The sequence below is a fragment of the Salvelinus alpinus genome, chromosome 22 (assembly GCF_045679555.1).
Source record: "Salvelinus alpinus chromosome 22, SLU_Salpinus.1, whole genome shotgun sequence".
NCBI classification, from domain to species: domain Eukaryota; kingdom Metazoa; phylum Chordata; class Actinopteri; order Salmoniformes; family Salmonidae; genus Salvelinus; species Salvelinus alpinus.
Window position 1 is genome coordinate 3,450,109 of NC_092107.1, and position 17,324 is coordinate 3,467,432.

General features: G+C 41.5%; 1 long non-coding RNA gene and 1 pseudogene across 1 annotated transcript; both read right to left on the reverse strand.

Moving 5' to 3' along the window:
- Nucleotides 1–3,934: 3,934 nt before the first annotated feature.
- Nucleotides 3,935–9,127, reverse strand: LOC139548791 (adenine phosphoribosyltransferase-like; annotated as a pseudogene).
- Nucleotides 9,128–13,518: 4,391 nt separating this feature from the next.
- LOC139548792 (uncharacterized) lies at nucleotides 13,519–17,180 on the reverse strand. The gene is made up of 3 exons (XR_011669776.1): nucleotides 17,076–17,180; nucleotides 15,985–16,067; nucleotides 13,519–13,627 (listed from the first exon to the last, which is right to left on the reverse strand). It is a non-coding gene; the product is annotated as an uncharacterized lncRNA (long non-coding RNA).
- Between the last annotated feature and the right edge of the window lie 144 nt (nucleotides 17,181–17,324).

Here is a 17,324-nt window from a genome sequence, read left to right on the forward strand (position 1 = left end):
TTTCTTTGAGACTGTGGTCCCAGCTCTCTTCAGGTCATTGACCAGGTCCTGCCGTGTAGTTCTGGGCTGATCCCTCACATTCCTCATGATCATTGATGCCCCACGAGGTGAGATCTTGCATGGAGCCCCAGACCGAGGGTGATTGACCGTCATCTTGAACTTCTTCCATTTTCTAATAATTGTGCCAACAGTTGTTGCCTTCTCACCAAGCTGCTTGGCTATCGTCCTGTAGCCCATCCCAGCCTTGTACAGGTCTACAATTTATCCCTGATGTCCTTACACAGCTCTCTGGTCTTGGCCATTGTGGAGAGGTTGGAGTCTGTTTGATTGAGTGTGTGGACAGGTGTCTTTTATACAGGTAACGAGTTCAAACAGGTGCAGTTAATACAGGTAATGAGTGGAGAACAGGAGGGCTTCTTAAAGAAAAACTAACAGGTCTGTGAGAGCCGGAATTCTTACTGGTTGGTAGGTGATCAAATACTTATGTCATGCAATAAAATGCAAATTAAATACTTAAAAATCATACAATGTGATTTTCTGGATTTTTGTTTTAGATTCCGTCTCTCACAGTTGAAGTGTACCTATGATAAAAATTACAGACCTCTACATGCTTTGTAAGTAGGAAAACCTGCAAAATCGGCAGTGTATCAAATACTTGTTCTCCCCACTGTATAGTTGCAAGTGAAAGTCTACACACCCATTGCACAATCTTCACATTTTGCTTCCTTAAAATTAATACAAAACATTTATTCAATTAAATATTTTTTCCTGTCAATCTACACGACCTACTCCACATTTTCAAAGATATTTTTGTTGTTGTTTCTAAATGACTAAGAAATACAAAATTAGGATTGTTGTTTTTGTTGTATTTAACCTTTATTTAACTAGGCAAGTCAGTTAAGAACAAATTCTTATTACGGGGGCTGGGATAAAAACATTTTTTTGAATAAATAGGTATATATATATATATATATATATGACAAAACACACATCACAACAAGAGATACAACACAACACTACATATAGAGAGACCTAAGACAACAACATAGCTAGGCAGCAACACATGACAACACAGCATGGTAGCAACACAACATGACAACAACATGGTAGCAACACATCATGGCAGCAGCACAACATGGTAGCAGCACAAACCATGGTACAAACATTATTGGGCATAGACGACAGCACAAAGGGCAAGAAGGTAGAGACAACAATTCATCATACAAAGCAGCCACAACTGTCAGTAAGAGTGTCCATGATTGAGTCTTTAAATGAAGAGATTGAGATAAAACTGTCCAGTTTGAGTGTTTGTTGCAGCTCGTTCCAGTCACTAGCTGCAGTGAACTGAAAAGACGAGCGACCCAGGGATGTGTGTGCTTTGGGGACCTTTTGTAATGTCTGCTTCCATCTCACACTCTCAAACACATAGATCCCCTGAACGCAGCTCACTTTCCAGCTCACACTCCCAAACACATAGATCCCCTGAACGCAGCTCAGTCTCCAGATCCCAATCACCTGAATTCTGATCACCTGTTCACACACCTGTATGTCATTTACACACACTATTTAGTTCAGTTCATTGCACCCCATCATTGTGAGATATTGTTTATTTTTGTCCACATTCTAGTCGGAGCGGTGTTTATGTCCATATTAGTCCTCCCGTGTGTTGTAGTTTTTGGCTGTCCTCACTAAAAACGTTTTTTTTTGCCTATTCCCTGCCTATACTTTTGCCTATCAGATTTCCTGTCATCAACCTCTTGCCTGATTTCCCAGACTATGTTATTAGCCTTTCCCCCTGCCTGTACTGTTACCTGTTGCCTGTCCCTGGATCATGATACCTGCCTTCTCCTGTCATCCTTTATTAAATAAACACCTGCTGTGCCCTGCGCTTGAAACCAGCACTCTGTCTCCCATCATACTCATTACACCTTTAACAGAATGTGACTGACAGAATGGGTGTTGTATGTGGAGGAAGAGGGCTACAGTAGATATCACAGATAGGGGGGAGTGAGGCCTAAGAGGGTTTTATAAATAAGCATCAACCAGTGGTCTTGCGACGGGTATACAGAGATGACCAGTTTACAGAGGAGTTTAAAGTGCAGTGATGTGTCCTATAAGGAGCATTGGTGGCAAATCTGCATTGATTGCATACTGTATGTTAATAAACTCAGTAAAAAGAAACGTCCTCACTGTCAACTGCGTTTATTTTCAGCAAACTTAACATGTGTAAATATTTGTTTGAACATAAGATTCAACAACTGAGACATAAACTCAACAAGTTCCACAGACATGTGACTAACAAAGGCACCTGCAAGTTCCTGGACATTTCTTGAGGGAATGGCCCTAGCCCTCACCCTCCGATCCAACAGGTCCCAGACGTGCTCAATGGGATTGAGATCTGGGCTCTTTGCTGTCCATGGCAGAACACTGACATTTCTGTCTTGCAGGAAATGACACGCAGAATGAGCATTATGGCTGATGGCATTGTCATGCTGGAGGGTCATGTCAGGATGAGCCTGCAGGAAGGGTACCAAATGAGGGAGGAGGATGTCTTCCCTGTAACGCACAGCGTTGAGATTGCCTGCAATGACAACAAGCTCAGTCCGATGATGCTGTGACACACCGCCCCAGACCATGACGGACCCTCCACCTCCAAATCGATCCCGCTCCAGAGTACAGGCCTCGGTGTAACGCTCATTCCTTCGACGATAAACGCGAATCCGGCCATCCCCCCTGGTGAGACAAAACCGCGACTCGTCAGTGAAGAGCACTTTTTGCCAGTCCTGTCTGGTCCAGCGATGGTGGGTTTTTGCCTATAGGTGATGTCGTTGCCGCTGATGTCTGGTGAGGACCTGCCTTACAACAGGCCTACAAGCCCTCAGTCTTAGCGACCGTTCCACAGGTGCATGTTCATTAATTGTTTATGTTTCATTGAACAAGCATGGGAAACAGTGTTTAAACCCTTTACAATGAAGATCTGTTAAGTTATTTGGATTTTTACGAAAGACATGGTCCTGAAAAGGGACGCTTTTTTGTTGTTGCTGAGTTTACTTGATGGAAGCACCTTTGGCAGCTATTACAGATGTAAATCGTTTTTAATAAGATTCTACCAGCCATACACAACTCTTAGGGTAACAGTCTGTATATCCATTGTTTTTGTCAAAATTGCTCAAGCTCAGTAAATTTGGTTGGGAATCATTGATGGACAGCCATATTCAAACATTGTCTTGTTTTTCTTTAAGCTTTCTTTAAGACTGAGACTGGACTATTTAGAAACAGTCAACACCTCCTGGAAAGCCATTCTGTGCATATTTGGCATTACATTTTGGGTAATTGTTGCACACTATTTATTTTTTTATATCCCAGGGTTAGGTTATCAGAAGACTGAGGTAATGTAATGGGCTATACTTACATTACATAAAAAAAATTAAAAAAAATCCTAACAATCTCCCCAGCATACCCAACATGGTGCTGCCACCACAAACCTGTAGTTTCTTTTTCAACCTCTCTCATCGATAAGCTGTTTTCGCCCACAGGACTGTCGCTGTTGACTGGATGTTTTTTTTTCTTTGTCGCACCATTCTCGGTAAACCCAAGACACTGCACTGTCGTGTGTGAAAAGCCCAAGAGACCGGCCATTTCTGCTTTATATAGCAAGCCACGGTGGTGTACCTAATATGTCTTGGGCTTCCACCAAGTATTAACTCTGGGGTATGAAGACAGGCAATCAAGAACATTTTTCTAACTTTCTTTCACTTTGAATTTGTGGAGGAGGTTGTGTAGATCTGTAGCAAAATAATTAAATGTAATCCCTTTTTAGATTTAATTTTAATACAACAAAATGTGAAGACTGTGCAACAGGTGTGTAGACTTTCACTAGGCACTGTATATACAATATGCTTGTATAGAAGTAAAAAAACATTGAATGCATTGCCACTACAAGGCAATATATGATCTTCGTGACTTCTTGGACAAAGCACCATGCAAGAGTAACATAGAATCCTGGTCAGCACAGTTAGAGATTGCCTACCCTACTCTGAATTGCGTGACCTTGAGTTTGAGCATTTAACTGGCGAAGCTCTTGAAGGAGTCAAGATATTGTTTGTCAATTTGAATCTGTAGTTCCTCCGGGATGCAGTGAGAGTGTTTGTATTTCTCCTTGATCCACTTCCCTCCCTCGCTGTTCTCAATGGCCAAAGCAGCAACACCTGCAAATATGCATTACTTTTACTTGATAATAATTAAGGTAGAAGAAAACTTTAAAGTATACAGTTGTGATTAAAGTATATATGTTTTGCACTTCTCAGTAATACAACAAGTTAAATCAAGTCTAGCCTACCTACAATAAGACACATTGTCTGGCACTGTGATTACACACTGACCTACAACAGTCGCTCCCTGCCTCCCCACCAGTTTGATAGCAGCCTTCATGGTTCCTCCGGTCTCTATCCACTGGTCCACTATCAGCACCTGGAGCCCTGAAGCACAGAGACAGACCAACTAGTGGTTGTGACTGTGTCCCAAATGGCACCCTATTCCCTACATAGTGCATTACTAGCTCTATGGGCACTGGTCAAAATAAGGGAATAGGGTGCCATTTGGGATCTACACCGCATTTCTATTCAAATTCCTAACTCACAGTATGCACACCGGCAGTCCTACTGAGATACAGTACAAAACACATTCAGAGAATCTTCTTGAAGGGCAAATGTTTCCTTAAATATTTGCCATACAGAGTAGGGCCCTTGGTTCCTGCACCAACACTAGAGGGCATTATGTCACAGGACATAAGAGTGGCTATGTCTGGAGGGAATGAGGCCATGGTTGCATTCATTGAAACAAATAAAGAGTCAGAGCCAAAACAGGCCATACTGCCTCTTTGCTTGTGGGTTCATTGAGCTTGTCTCACACTATGTTGTCCATTGCTACATTCATGTTAATGAGTATGTCTCTTTATCCTTCACCTCAAGATTCTACAAACAATGCAGGACTCTTGAAACCTTAGACGAGTGGTGTCCGTTCATTGGCCATAGACTCAAAATTGTGACTTATTCACCAAGGAAAGCTATCCTGTCAGACTGTGATGGTGACTCACTTGGCCTTAACACATCCAGGCGAACCTTCACCATCTTCTCTCTGCCTGAGTAGTCACTGTGCTCTAGGTTTGTGTGCACAGGTGTCCTGCTTTGCGGATAGCCAGAAAGCCCTTTCCAAGGGTGGTGGCCACAGCCGATCCTGAAAACCACCAAGATACAGATTACATCTTCGAAACAGCACAGATAGACTGTTATTGTATTGGTGAGATTGTGAGTTCATTTCACCAATCAATATTTTCTCTCAGAAGAAATTGAAGTGATTGAAGTGACAGCAGCATTCCATGTAGATCAATCATTCCATACAGATCCATTTCACACATACTGTGATTGATTTAGCAAGGCTTTTATTTTGAATTGCATGGTGTGATATTGTACTCTTAAAGTGTGTCCTTGGTGACGCAATTCCCCAAGCAGGACCTATGTGTACTACCCCTAAATTAAGTATCATTGCCAAGGGGGTTAGGTTTCCTGCCCTTTCAGTGGAGCTTGCTGGATTTGAAATAAAATTAGTATCAAGTAAGTAGCATGGAGCCACACTTCAGCAACAACGCATGAGCAGATTGGTTGAGATTGTATGTTTTCCTAAAACATTATTGACTGGTTGTTTACCGAGGATGAATCCCATTGCATCTATACCCACTACCAGGTCAATGGCCTCCTTCTGGAATGGATAGAAAAGGTCCTTCACACAATCTGACAGGGTCTGATCAGAATGAACCAGATTGACCACCCGGACTGCTATGGGTTTCCTTACAGTATCTTTACGTATATGCACTGGGCAAAATACAAATTTTACACACTGCAGGGGAAATTTGTTATAGTTATAGGTTGTACAGTGGGTATCATAAGTATTCACCCCCGTTGGATTTCTTCGTATTTTGTTTCCGTTACAAAGTGGGATTGAAATAGATTTAATTGTAATTTTTCTCATTGATCAACACAACATACTCCATAATGTCAAATTGAAAAGAAAATTCTACACATTTTTACTAATTAATAATAAAATAAAATAATTAAAATACACTCACCAGTCAGTTTATTAGGTACACCATCCCGTTCACGAAAATCACGAAAATGGATCGCTCCTACAGATAATGAGTCACGTGGCCATGGCTTGTTATATAAAGTAGGCAGACAGGCATCGAGGCATTCAGTTACTGTTAGATTGAACGTTAGAATGGTCAAAACAAGTGACCTAAACGACTTTGAGGGTGGTATGATTGCCAGAAATTGCCGCCCTCCTTGGCTTTTCACGTACGACAGTGTCTAGGGTTTACCAAGAATGTGCGACAAACAAAAAACATCCTAGTTGATGAGAGAGGTCGAAGGAGAATGGCAAGAATCGTGCAAGCTAACAGGTTGGCCACAAACAGACAAGTAACGGCGCAGTACAACAATGGCGTGCTGAATGGCATCTCGAAAAGCACAACTTGTCGATCCTTGTCCCGGATGGGCTAATGCACCACTCCTATCAGCTAAAAACAAGAAGAAGTGGCTCCAGTGGGCACGCGATCACCAACACAGAACAATTTGAGGAGTGGAAAAACATTACCTGGTCTGACGAATCACGGTTCCTGTTGCACCATGCTGATGACAGAGTCAGCATTTAGTATAAGCAGCATGAGTCCATGGAACCATCCTGCCTGGTACAAGCTGGTGGCGGTGGTGTAATGGTGTGGGGAATGTTTCCCTGCTACACGTTAGGTCCCTTGATACCAATTGAGCAACAAACGTTTCCGACACCTTGTAGCATCCACACCCTGAAGAATTCAGGCTGTTCTGGAGACAAGGGGGGGGGGGGGGGCAGACCCGGTACTATATGGGTGTCCCTAATAAACTGGCCGGTGAGTGTATAGTTGTTGCATAAGTATTCACCCCTTTGTTTAGGCAAGTCTAAATTAGTTCAGGAGTAACATTTGGCTTGACAAATCACATAATAAGTTACAGGGACTCACTCTGTGTGAAATAATATATGTACAGTATATATATATAAAACAATTTTTTTTTTTTGTACTTTTAACCCTTTTGTTCCTCAATTTCATGATATCCAATTGGTTGTTACCATCTTGTCCCATCGCTGCAACTCCACTATGGACTCCGGAGAGGCGAAGGTCGAGAGCCATGTGTCCACTAAACATGACCCTACAGTACCAAGCCACACTGCTTCTTGACGCAGTGCTTGCTAAACCCAGACGCCAGCCGGACCAATGTCTCAGAGGAAACACCGTCCAGCTGGTGACCGAAATCAGCTTGCATGCTCCCGGCCCGCCACAAGGAGTCGCTAGAGTGGGATGGGACAAGGAAAATCTGAGCCGGCCAAACCCTCCCCTAACCCGGATGACGCTGGGCCAATTATGCGCCGCCTCATGGGTCTTCCGGTCATGGTCGGCTGTGACACAGCCTGGGATCGAACCCAGGTCTGTAGTGATGCCTCGTGCCTTAGACCGTTGTGCTACTCGGGATGTGAAATAATAGGGGTTGACATGATGTATGAATGGCTACCCCTTCCTATGCCCCCCATACATTTAATCTGTAAGGTCCCTCAGTCAAGTATTGCGTTTCAAGCACAGATTCAACTACAAAGACCAGGGAGCTTTTCTAAAGCCTCATAAAGAAGGGCAGTGACTGGTTGATGGTTAACAATAACAAATCATACATTGAATATATCTTTAAGCTTGGTCAAGTTAATAATTATGCTGTAGATTATGTATTAAACCACCCAGACATAAAAAATACAGTCGTCATTCTGAACTAAGCTGCAGGACAAGGAATGAAAAATGCTCAGGGATGTCACTATGAGGTCATTGGTCATTTTAAAACAGTTATAGAGTTCAATGGCTGTGATGGGAGAAAACTGAGGAGAGATCAACAACAACATTGTAGTGACTCCACAATAATGACCTAAATGACAGAGTTAAAATAAGAATACAAATCTACAGAATAAAAATATTCAAAAATGTGCATCCTGTGCTTATGCAACAAGGCACTAAAGTAATACTGCAAAAAACACGGCAAAGGAATACACTTTTTGGCCTAAATGCAAAGCCTTATGTTTGTGGCAAACGCAACACATCACTGAGTAACTGCCTGAAATCAGCAAGGACTGGCGAGTTGTTCAGGGTAAAAAGAAACAGGATGGAGCTAAGCACAGGCAAAATCCTAGAGGAAAACCTGCTTCAGTCTGCTTTGTACCAGACACTGGGAGAGGAATTTACCTTTCAGCAGGACAATAACTTACAACACAAGGCCAAATCTACACTGGAGTTGCTTACCAAGAAGACGTGAAAATTGCTGTCTAGCCATGATCCGCAACACCTTGACAGAGCTAGAATTTTGAAAAGAATAATGAGTTGCACAATCCAGGTGTGCAAAGAAGACTTGCATCTTGAATCACTACCAACGGTGTTTCTAACATGTATTGACTCAGGGGGGTTAATACTTACAGTATCTAATCAAGGTATACAGTATTAGTGTTATATTTTTCATTCATCTTTATAAAATGTTCAGAAGACAGAATGTTTTGGCTAGATCGTTGACAAAAAAAGGACAAATCCATCTTAAATCCCACTTTGTAACACAATGAAATGTGAACAAATCCAAGGAGGGTGAATACTTAGGATACCCACTGTATTGTTCAGTTACCACATCATCTTTTAATCCCTCTTGAAAGGCAAAAGTACTCTCCTGGGGAATACATCCCAAGAATTTGATGACCCAGAAATGTGAAATTCAACTGCTAAAAGCCACTCAACACTCACTCTCATCTTCTTTGGACAAATATACCAGGAAACTAAAGTTATATCACTAGTACCTGGGAATTACAGTAGAGTCTTGATGGGTCCAACCAGGCAAAAGTTGGTCCTTTGGTGTTTGGTGCCATTAGGGAAAGGTACCAGCCCCCCTGTCTGTTGGAACAGCCAAAGCGTCCATTTGTAGTAACAGTCCACACAGTTATAGAGGCAGAGGAGCCTGGGCTGTGAATCTGTCTGCTGACCTGGCCACCCATATCAGGTTCCAGGGAGTGTGCCAATGTGTAGACCATGCCACAGAGTACATACTGACATGGAGGCCTTACAGAGCTCTACTCATTATCATTAGCGCTAGACCCTGATATTGTTATTGCAACATTTCTACTATATATTTTTTAAAGTAATGCAACCTGAATGAAAATCATAATCCAGTTTAAATCAATGTCAATACACATTTTAGATTGCAGAATCAAAATTCACATGTAGTCTCCTTAGTTAAATTAAATACACAATTGGAGCAAAAGTTAATAAGATTGGTTAAAATGAAAATATCATCTTTTTTGTAATAATATGGTGTATTCCGCTCAAATAGCACAGCAGATTACTCTAAAATATGGCTAAGATAGTTGAAAGTTTGCTGTTTTAAATGATAAAACAAAATACAAAAATTATGCAATAGTTCTAATGCTATAATGTTGTTAAAAGTTAAAAAATGTATCAAACAGCTTTAATCATTAATATTTAAATAGACTTACACCGCTGTCTTGTGGTGGATATGTGAAGATACTCTGCGTACAAATAACTTTGGTGAATCCACAAACATAGATAATGATAAAAGCCTTTAGTGGCCAAAAGGCAGTTTTGGCACGGGAAGCGCCATTGGCTTCCACCATACTTCCACCATTTTAAAGTAATCAAAGTAGTCAACTGGGTGGGGATTCCTATGGGTTGTGGCGCTGCCCATGCTGTCACAGATGCTATAATGGCACAGATATAAAGATGAGTCCTCTATCTATCTCTATGATCCCAAACCAGCCCCTCTCCCTTACCAACTCGCTTGGAGGGTCCTACATTGTCATGTGTTGCTGTCAAAACTCAGAGGGTGACGCCTCGATCAGACCGACAACATCCTTGTGTTTTGGTACACCTGAAGTACAATTATTTCCAATGGAATGCTGTGTTTACCTTGCACACAGATTATCCGTTATATTGACCAGATACTCATGTGGCCGCTCTAACAATGGAAATACATTTTTTCAAAAATGGAAGGCATTCGAGAGGAGGCAAAATCAGGTGGGACCATTATAGCCAATGAGATGACTGATATGCATGTGAACGACAGACACAACTCCGATATAGTGTTTTTTCTCAAAGTTGGCAGGATGTCACGCGTCCTAATTATATCAGTACACTCGTAACAACCTAAGCATTACGAAACGTATATTCGATCAAATAAGTCACACCAAGCAAATAAAACATTAAATGTTTATTAACCAAATTCAACATTCTCATTGACCAACAAGGAAAACAACATTGAGTCCCCTGACGCTTATGATGACTTTGTGCAATTGCACCGTCCGCAATCGCAGGGCTCTCCAGAGGGTGATGCGGTCAGCCTAACGCATCACCGGGGGCACACTGCCTGCCCTCCAGGACATCTACAGCACCCGGTGTCACAGGAAGGCCAAGAAGATCATCAAGGACCTCAGCCACCCGAGCCTCGGCCTGTTCATCACACAACTACACACACACAACTACAACCCCGCAGCCCCTGTGAGGCAGGGGGGTTGGGGGCCCCCAGAGCCCATGCAGGGGTGTGTGGTACGCCAGTGGGAGTTGGGTGAACAGGCTGTGGCTCGGGTTCACTGCATCTACTATAACATCTGCAAATATGTGTACATGACCAATAAACTTTGATTTGATTACAAAAACTCCTCCCTTGTTGAGCTTAAAAAACTAGAAAAAATGCCACCTGCTGGAGAAGGCGAATTTTGGGTCCTGTTATCGCTCTTGCTTCACCTCTTCCTCTCTGCCTTGCAGCATTGAGTTGCAGAGGCAGTTGCAGTGCATTCTGTGTTCTGTGGGTCATAAGGATCTATCCAATGTATGCATCAAATTGTAAGCGTAGAGTTAACAGAAATAGTAGCAAAAGGTGAATGTTGAACTTTTGCTGCACACATATCCAATAACAATTTTAGATTACATAAGGAAAAATGTTTGACTTCAGAATTTATTATGCAGCATTGATGCAATTATGCTGTCGGTCTGATCGAAGCGTGACTTCCAGAGACTGGCAAGGGAGATCAACAAGCCTTTACTATTCTGCTAGCGTCACTTTTCTATGGTAATGAGGAAACCTTCAAAATGAAAGCCAGCATTTCAAAACATCGCAGGGTGGATAACGCATTAAAAAATATATTACATTTTAATCAATGTTGATTTTTATTGTGCTTAATAGCAAATGCAAAAAGGAATTTATGGAGAATTTAAGGAATTTTAAGACCACTTGAGAAATACAATGTTCAGACTGGCATGTTGACAATATTGGGCTTATAGTGAAAAACATGTTTTATTTGTGCCCATATAAAACTGGGGTTGGAAGTACACAGTAGGGTCTCTAGAATCTCTATATTGTGTCATTTCATGGGGCACTGAATAATACGGAGTGTTGGTGGCCTTTTACTAGACCCATTTCATAGGACACAATGCAAATCACTGCATATAAAATATATATTGGCTTATAGTGAAAAAAACATGATTTGTGCCCACGTTAAAGTGGGATTGGATGTACTCAGTAGGGTCTGTATAATCTATATATGGTGTTATTTCATGGGGCACTGAATAATAAGCCAGTATGAAAGAGAATTTGAGGATGAACAACTTACAATTCAGAAATACCTGTCATTACAGTATCTAGCAATGCATGGGGGTTGTTGTGGTGGATGTGACACTATACTATGAATTTTCTCATCAATGCCCCCATTTTAGGAAACAGTCAGATGGTAGTAATTGTGGTGTTTATGTGTGCTTGTTTTCTAAAGCAGTCAATGTGAATACACTTGTCACAATGGCATGCAAGACTATGTTTTACATTAGTTATCAGACGGGAAATGTCTTTATTCATAGAAGTTAAGGTTTTAAGCTTTAAGAATATAGCAGACTCATGTAATGTATTTTAAACTGTACAGAAAATACCTTTGCTGACCTTGATAGATAATCATCACAATATAACATGAAAATAATATTGTCTTTGTTATTGTTTTTGAAATATAGTTAATAGGCGTATGCCTGTACTCTACACAATAGCTTTGAACATACCAGTATTGGTGTAAACTTTCTAAAGAAATGCTAGTATAAATGGTTGGTTGCAATGCTCTATAAAACAGTTATACTGCACTAGAGTGAGAAAAGAAAATTGATATTCCCAAAGTTTAGCATGTCTTTGGAGGGGGACCTTACAATATATAAATCTCAGTAACAGTTAAACATCTTAGGCTTATGTGTGGCTGCTTGACCATGGAAACCCATTTAATGCAGCTCCTGACCAACAGTTACTGTGCTGACCTTGCTTCAAGAGGTCGTTAGGAACTCTGTAGTGAGTGTTGCAACCGAGGACAGATGATTTTTACGCACTACGCGCTTCAGCACTCGGGTGGTCCAGTTCTGTGAGCTTGTGTGGCCTACCACTTTGCAGCTGAGTCGTTGTTGCTCCTAGATGTTTTCACTTCACAATAACAGCACTTACAATTGACTAGGGCAGATCTAGCAGGGCAGAAATGTGACACACTGACTTGTTGGAAAGTTGGCATCCTATGACGGTGCCACATTAAAAGTCACCGAGCTCTTCAGTAAGGCCATTCTAATTCCAATGTTTGTCTATGGAAATTGCATGGCTGTGTGCTGGATTTTATGCACCTTTCAGCAACAGATGTGGCTGAAATAGCCAAATCCACCAAATTGAAGGGGTGTATTTCTGTGTTTTGTATTTAGCTAGGCAAGTCAGTTAAGAACAAATTCTTATTTTCAATGACAGTCTAGGAACAGTGGGTTAAATGCCTTGTTCAGGGGCAGAACAACAGATTTGTATCTTGTCAACTTGGGGATTTGATCTTGCAACCTTTCAGTTATAAGTCCAACACTCTAACCACTAGGCTACCTGCCGTTGGGATAGCATTTTGCTCTGGAGCCTGTAGCCTTTCTGGCTTGGTCAGAGGCTATCGAAGGGCCTAATTAGCCCATACACACGCAATCATTTTCACTCCCTCAGCTTTGGGACATTTGTGCAAATGGTGGGGGCATGTGAACAAGCAAATGGAGGCCCGAAGTGCCTGGGGAAGGAGAAGGGGGTAATTTGGGACTCAGCCTAAATTCTCTTACTTATACTTTGGTTTAAGAATGTTTCATTTTCATTAACTCGAAAGTTATTAAGACTGCATAACCACTTTTGGTGAGTGAACCAACCAGCACCCTCTTGCGTTTTTTTATAAAACAGTAACCGCTTTAACTTTATCACACACATCATAAATTGATTATGGATGGGGGAAAGAGCAATCATATAAACTGTGGGGCAATAAGGTCAAACATACACTGACAGAAGTAACATTTCAAAGAAATGTATAAAAAAATGCATTAACTGTCAAGCAACACTCATCTTCTCTCCGTTGTGTCAGGCAGGGTTGTATTAGTGAGGTCTCTGAGCTTCGATGAGGAGGCACATCTGACTCCTCCTTGACACATCATGTCTTCATCTGGATGCTCAGGAATAGTCTGGACTTTTGGTACCTGCAATACCATGTGTAAATATACTGTAGGTCAAAACCATTGGTAGAAACGTGAAAATATGAATTGATGAAAATTGTAATGCCATAGAGATCCTATTAATCTACTAGAGGGGCTATGTCATACACCCTCAAAGTTCTAGAATGGAGTGAAACTAGCAGCCGTATTGGTCAGGGAGAAATCCAAACCAGTCTAATTGGAATGAATGGCAGTGGAGGCATAATCCAGATTTTACTAATGCAGGGAGGAAACAAGTAAGGCGTGCGATATATCAGAAAGTATGTCATATAATTATTGACACCATAAAATATTGTCATATAACTATAAATACAGTTCATACAGGTTTTATACCAATGTTCTGTATAAATAGCCTTTTTAATTGTCACGACCTGGCCATAGAGAGGCTTTTATTTTCTATTTTGGTTAGGCCAGAGTGTGACTAGGGTGGGCATTCTAGTTTCTTTATTTCTATGTTTTCTATTTCTTTGTGTCTGGCCGGGTGTGGTTCTCATTCAGAGGCAGCTGTCTATCGTTGTCTCTGATTGAGAATCATACTTAGGTAGCCTTTTTTCCCACCTGTGTTTGTGGGTAGTTGTTTTCTGTATAGTTGTAGTTACCTTACAGAACTGTTCGTTTTTCTCTTTGTTATTTTTGTTTCAGTGTTCAGTTTAATAAAATATCATGAACACGTAACACGCTGCGCTTTGGTCCACTCCTTCTTCATCAGGCGAGCGTGACAATAATATACGTAAACAGGCCATAAATGTTTTTTTTCATTCTTGGAACACTTTGAGTGCTATTATACATTATATTTACAAAAGTAAAATTAGTGGATTAAGCTATTTAAGCCGTTGCTGGCAGGTGTATAAAATCGAGCACACAGCCATGAAATCTCCATAGACAAACATTGGCAGTAGAATGGCCTCACTGAAGAGCTCAGTGACTTTCAACTTGGCACTGTCATAGGATGCCACTTTCCAACAAGTTAGTTCCTAGAATTTCTGCCCTGCTAGAGCTGCCTCAGTCTACTGTAAGTGCTGTTATTGTGAAGTGGAAACGTCTAGGAGCAACACAAGTAGGCCACACAAGCTCACAGAACAGGACCGCCGAGTGCTGAAGCGCGTAGTGCATAAAAATCATCTGTCCTCGGTTGCAACACTCACTACGGAGTTCCAAACTGTCTCTGGAAGCAACGTCAGCACAAGAACTGTTCGTCAGGAGCTTCATGAAATGGGTTTCCATGGCCGAGCAGCCTCACACAAGCCTAAGATCACCATGTGCAATGCCAAACATCGTCTGGAGTGGTGTAAAGCTCGCTGCCATTGGACCCTGGAGCAGTGGAAACGCGTTCTCTGGAGGGATGAATCACGCTTCACCATCTGGCAGTCTGATGGACGAATCTGGGTTTGGCAGATGCCAGGAGAACGCTATCTGCCCCAATGCATAGTGCCAACTGTAAAGTTTGGTGGAGGAGGAATAATGGTCTGGAGCTGTTTTTCATGGTTTGGGGTAGACCCATTAGTTCCATTGACGGGAAATCTTAACGCAATAGCATACAATGACGTTCTAGACGATTCTGTGCTTCCAACTTTGTGGCTAGAGCTTGGGGAGGGCCCTTTCCTGTTTCAGCATGACAATGCTCCTGTGCACAAAGCGAGGTCCATACAGAAATGGTTTGTTGAGATCGGTGTGGAAGAACTTGACTGGCCTGCACAGAGCCCTGACCTCAACCCCTTCGAACACCTTTGGGATGAATTGGAACGCAGACTGCGAGCCAGACCTAATCTCCCAACATCAGTGACCGACCTCACTAATGCTCTTGTGGCTGAATGGAAGCAATTCCCTGTAACAATGTTCCAACATCTAGTGGAAAGCCTTACCAGAAGAGTGGAAATTGTTATAGCAGCAAAGGTGGGACCAACTCCATATTAATACCCATGACTTTGGAATGAGATGGTGTGTCCACATACTTTTGGTCATGTGGTGTATGATACAATATCAGTGCTTGTTGCATTTACAACTTGTCTAAGTCCTATCATCAACTGATTTCAGCCAGTGTATGGCTGTGGTTTGACTGCATTTTTGTAAATGGAATGTTGGCATATTGGCAGTTAATTTGAAAGATTTATGGAATCTTCCCTCTAAAACTGACTGGCTAGCTAGCTAACAAACGTACAGTGCAGATCAATTCTTTAAATTAATTATTTCACACAATATCACAGCACTGGCAAACCATGGTTGACTAACTCCCTGACCAAAATGGCTGGCATTTATGCCATCATAAAGTTCATGTCCATTCTAGTATTTTAGTAATTCCTAATTCTATGGCTAATGCCATCTTGTCAATAATGTTCCCTCACCTGAGAAAATATCCTTTTGCATCTCCATGGACAGTCCCTTATCAACCTCAACTCCTCCTCTCTGCTCACAGTCAAAGAGTGTCCTGAAGGTACACATCCCATTAGACTATCAGAGTATGAGAAGAAGCTGGAATTCATTAACCCATTCATAAGGGGGTTTCGGTAGGCAGGCTGCACCTGTGCTATGCGCGTCTAGGTGAGACTACACAGCCAAAAGGTGAGTGTCTCTAGGCCTACTCAGTTGTTTGCCTACTCTGTGACGCCATAGTAAGAATAGAGAAATCGACAGAATCTTCCATTTAATACAATTCAATTTAATAGAAAGATAAATAAATGTTCGTTGTAGGCAGATTGTATTACCGTGTCTCATTTGTTTGTGCGTAACAGTGTGAACGTTTTGTAATACAACGTGTGCGTATTAGTGTGAATAATTTCGTTTTATCAATAATTTATTATTGTCACTTTCTATTAAAACTCTTATTCTGATAATACCAACTGTAACTATTTGCCTATTAAAAATGGATTATAAAGGCTTTGTTATATAGTCAATGGAAAGGTCCCAAGGCTATTCAAACGGATTACCTGCATATAGGCAGACTTTTATCAATGTCAAAATGTAATACCAATGGAAACAAGCTATTTGATTTATAATATCTGGAGCACAGAAGAATTATTGTTTTCCACCCACTTAATCTTTACAGTAATGAGCTTTCAATTAACCCAGGGGCTTTTCCAAGGTTTAGTCGAATGTTGCCTCAGATGATTTTGCATCATTTCTCTCCACCTTCTAATAACAATCCGATTCCAGTGCATTTGCGGAGAATACAAAAGGCCTACGCCTCTCCTGGAAGCTTATGGTAAATTCTGCCTTGTGACAAAACAGTGGGCTGATTAGAACTCACCGCCGATTTTTGTCTAGACTAGTGACTGCCTGCACATGCAGACCTAGTTAATTGGGTGAAATATTTAATAGTCCATAAAACCTAATAAAATGTTGCCAAATAAGTATATGTTGCAATATTTAAAATGCATAGTCCGTTTTTGTAAAATGAGTTCCATTACATAGTTAGCTACTTTAATAGATGAATTACCTGCCCGTACCACCATGCAGTGCCAGTCCATGTAAATGACACCATTCGACACTAGGGCGACATTTACGCTTGGCTCGGATACAGTAGTGCACCCTCTGACATGACCTCAACCTCAGCTCTCCATCCTCCATCGGTAGTAGGTTTCAACCCCAGAAAGAACATTAATTAAACCCAGCTTGCTCATACATGCTGCTGAGAGAGCGCGGCTTGCGTGCACGATTTGCAAACCTTTCCATTCTAGAAAAAGAA